General features: G+C 39.8%; 1 protein-coding gene and 1 long non-coding RNA gene across 5 annotated transcripts in view; one reads left to right on the top strand and one right to left on the bottom strand.

The window, feature by feature from the left end:
• The window catches only part of LOC149130204 (uncharacterized), a 300717-nt gene that overhangs the window by 65670 nt on the left and 230047 nt on the right, over window positions 1-5000 (top strand). The gene's annotated exons all lie outside the window — the stretch shown is intronic.
• LOC106871699 (protocadherin-11 X-linked) overlaps window positions 1-5000 on the bottom strand; it is an 86414-nt gene that overhangs the window by 36137 nt on the left and 45277 nt on the right. The window lies entirely within an intron of this gene.

Raw genomic sequence — 5000 nt, 5'->3', positions numbered from 1 at the left:
TGGTATTTGATTTATCGACCCCGAAAAGATGAAAGGCAAAGTCGACCTCGGCGGAATTTGAACTCAGAACAGACAGACGTGCTGACGTTTCTGCCAACTCGCCGCCGTTGCCCCAGCATGGCCACAGCTCATGAGCTGAAACTAGATGAAAAAAAGATAAAATGAAATACATACATGCGCATAACCTACACACACGCACACACACTCAAGCTATACACATACCTACACACACAGACAAGCATTCTCATACACTACACACACGCACGCACACACACACACACACACAGACACACACACACACACAGAAGCAAGGACAAATACATACTGACACACACACACACACAAAACAAACACGCACGCACACTGGCTCAGACACAAATTATACAAACAGATACACACACAAACACATACACACACACTAACAAACATACACAAACACACGCATACGGGCTCAGACCCAAATTGAACATACACACACGCTAACAAACACACACGCAGTCGCACACGCATACACACACACACACACACACACGGAGAAGCAAGGACAAATACATACACACACACACAAACACGCACACAGGCTCAGACACAAGTTACACACACACACACACAAACACATACACACACTTACTAACAAGCATACACAAACACACAAGCTCAGACACAAATTATACACACACACACACACACAAACACATACACACACTTACTAACAAACATACACAAACACACAAGCTCAGACACAAATTATACACACACACACACACACAAACACATACACACACTTACTAACAAACATACACAAACACACAAGCTCAGACACACGAACAAAGGCTCAGACACAAATTACAGAAACATATACACACAAACACACACACACGCATACGTATAAACTCAAACACACAAACGCAGTTGCTTATATATGCCTTCCTTCCTTCCTTCCTTTCTCCCCTCCTTTCTTTCCTTCTTCCTTCCTTTCTTCCTTCCTTCCTTTCTCTTCCCCAACCGAGAAAAGGACAATGAAAGCCGCCTTTGGGAAACAAAACCTTTTCACACAACCAGATCACCTTCTCACCACCTTTTCTGCTACCACCAACACCACCACCACTACAACCACTACCACTACTACTACTACCACCACTACTACCACTACTACTGCTGCTGCTACTACTACTACTACTACTGTAGCTACTACTACTACTACTACTACTACTACTACTACCACTACTACTGCTGCTGCTACTACTACTACTATTACTACTACTACCACCACCACTACTACTATGACCACTACCACCACTACTACTACTACCACCACCACTACTACTATCATCACCACCACCACCACTACTGCTGCTACTACTACTACTACTACTACTATTACAACTACTACTACCACCACCACTACTACTACCACCACCACCACCACTACTACTACTGCTACTACTATTACAACTACTACTACCACCACCACTACTACTACTACCACCACCACCACCACTACTACTACCACCACCACCACTACTACTACTTCTACTACTACTACTACTATTACTACTACTACTACTACTACTACTACTACTTTATACAGAGGTCAAGTGCTTCGTCCAACCGAACAACTTATTTTTCTTTTGTTTTTGTCATAATGTTTTGGTCGGCCCGAGTGGGGACTGAACCCGGGACCATGTGGTCGGGAAGCAAAGGTTTTACCACACTGCCACGCCTAGCCAATGTTGAAATGCGGGTGTTCAAATCTCACCACCACCACCACCACCACTACTACCACTGCCATCATCACTAACTCTACCTCTACCCGTTATCCACCCCACTAAGTCGTCTACCCTCTGATTATTGTCACTTTTATTATGTGGCGAAGTGTCGGAATTTTGTGTTCAACTACCGGCTTTCTCCCTCTCTTTCTCTCTCTCTCTCTCTCTCTCTCTCTCTCTCTCTCTCTCTCTCCTACTCTCCGTTTCTCTCCCTCTCTATCTCTCCTTTTCTCACTCTCTCTCTCTCTCTCTCTCTCTCTCTCTCTCTCTCCTACTCTCCGTTTCTCTCCCTCTCTATCTCTCCTTTTCTCACTCTCTCTCTCTCTCTCTCTCTCTCTACATCACTACTACCACCAACACCATTATCAGAACTACCAACACTATCATCGTGACAATCACCACCACCACCACCACCACCACACCGTCATCATCATCATCATCATCATCATCATCATCATCATCATCCGTATCATCACCATTACCACCACCAACATCATCATCATCATCACCATCACCACCATCATCATCATCATCATCATCACCACCACTATCGCCACCATCACTACTGATTCTATTGCTACCCGCTTCTTACCCGGCTCTTACCGTCTACTCCGCATTTATCAACGCTCCTCTGGACAGGGAAATGTCGAAATTTCCTTTCATTCATGTACAATTTAACCCCATCAACAACAACAACTCCCACCCGTTCGCCACCCACCGCCTCCGCCATCCCACCACGCACTCCCCACCCGCAGTTATCAATGCTTTTTTTTTTTCTCTCTGGACAGCGTATGTTGAAATTCATGCTTGGTTTCAACGAACGACCCTCCCCCCTTCTCTCTCTTCAACCACCACCACCAGCACCACTCCTACCATACCCCATCCGGTATCCTACTCCCTGCCCAACCACTACCACCACCACCACCCGTCCAGACATACCCTTAACACGAATATTATCAATGCTTCTCTGCTTCCAAACAGCAAACGTTTAAAATTTCAGCGTACCCACTCAAGTGCACACCCGCCCACTTCGCCGACTTTGTTTCCTCATAACTTTCAGGAAAATACATATTTTTTAATGAAATTTTCTTGAAATAGGCGCAGGCGTGGCTGTGTGGTAAGAAGCTTGCTTCTCAACCACATGGTTCCGGGTTCAGTCCCACTGTGTGGTACCTTGGGTAAGTGTTTTCTACTATAGCTTTGGGCAGACAAAAGCATTGCAGGTGGATTTGGTAGACGGAAACTGAAAGAAGCCCGTCGTATGTATATATATGTGTGCGTGCGTGCGTGTGTAAGTGTCTGTGTTTGTTTCCACCACCGCTGGTGGTGTTGATGTGTTTACGTCCCCCTAACACTAGCGGATCGGCGAAATTGACCGATAGAGAATAAGTAACAGACTTATATTGTGTGTGTGTGTATGCATATATGTTTATGCACGTGAAACTCTCATCTTCCTCTTCCTTCACCCTCACCTCCATCACCGTCACCTCCTTCACCGTCACCTCCATCACCGCCACTCGTTATTATCCCCGACCCCGTCGCCCCTCTGCTGCAACCCACCCGGACAGGGATGTTCTCTACTCCTCAACACCTCTACCCCTACGTCTCAGCACCCCACCCCTACGCCTCACATTCGATGCCCGCCTCCTTTGGACAGCGGATGTCGAAAATTCATGTATGTAGAACCTGTCCCCTTGTTATTTATTGTTATATACACGCTGTCACGCATAGAGGATGTTCAATGAATGGCTGTTTATTGTTGTGAGTGTATAAAGAGACATACATTTCTTCATACATAATTACATACATATACAGTAAATATATACCTACCTACCCACCTACATACATACATACATGCAAACATACATACATACATACGTACGTACATACATTCATAGTTACATATATATACACAAACATGCATTTATGTAAACATATATACATATATATATAACTGTATCTATATATATATATATATGTGTGTGTGTGTGTATACATATATATCATATATACATACATACCTGTATATATATATATATATACAGGTATGTATGTATATATGATATATATGTATATATATATATATATATATATATATATATATATATACAGGTATGTATGTATATATGATATATATGTATATATATATATATATATATATATATATATATACATATATATCATATATACATACATACCTGTATATATATATATATATATATATATATATACAGGTATGTATGTATATATGATATATATGTATACACACACACACACACACACACACACACACACATATATATATATATATATATATATATATATATATATATATATATATATATATACCTGAAGTGAAACATTAAAAAACATACGCATACATACATACATACATACATACATACGCACGCACGCACACATCCATCCATCCATCCATCCATACAGATAGACAGACAGATCCAATCCATCATTGGAACTGTAAAAATCTGTAAAGCGTTCCAGAAGTTTATCCTTTAAATATACTATATGAGCATGTCTATATATGCAACAATATGCATGAGAATACATACATAAAACAAAACATACATACATACATACATACATACATACATACAAACAAAAATACCCTGTTGTTGATGTCGAAATTCCAATGAAGGAGCCTTGAATCTAGGTTAGAAACCGGTTCTTTCTCAATCTTGAAATGAAACTGGACAATGACACAAAACATGGACGTCTTTGCCTATTTATCATCATTTTCTAAGCTTCCACATTCACTCGTATTTTCTTTCAAATTCTGTCAATCTCAATATATACACACATACATTCACACGAGGGTATTTCCTCTTTTTGTTTTCCTTTCTATGCCTAAGGTATATATACACTCATCTTACACAGTATTATTTTTCTTTGGCATTGTGTTAGGGAGTGCCACTGCCCTTTGAACAAATTCCAAAAAGGTATATATATATATATATATATATATATATATATATATATATATATATATATATATATATATATTATTTTGCTTAAAAGAGTTCCAACACTGTCTGTTTTTTATGTTTTATTTATATTCCTGCAGAACTAATGTGGGGTATAGAATATGGAATATACAATATATAATATAATATGATATACAATATACAATATAAAATAAAATAAAATAAAAATGAATGGCACCATGAAAGAAAGTATTGAATGTAGATGAAATATTGAGTGTTCAATATAAAG

Source organism: Octopus bimaculoides, chromosome 30 (genome assembly GCF_046866305.1).
Source record: "Octopus bimaculoides isolate indiv1 chromosome 30, ASM4686630v1, whole genome shotgun sequence".
NCBI lineage: Eukaryota > Metazoa > Mollusca > Cephalopoda > Octopoda > Octopodidae > Octopus > Octopus bimaculoides.
Note: the sequence above shows the minus strand (reverse complement) of the source record. Positions and strands in the feature narration are given on the sequence as shown.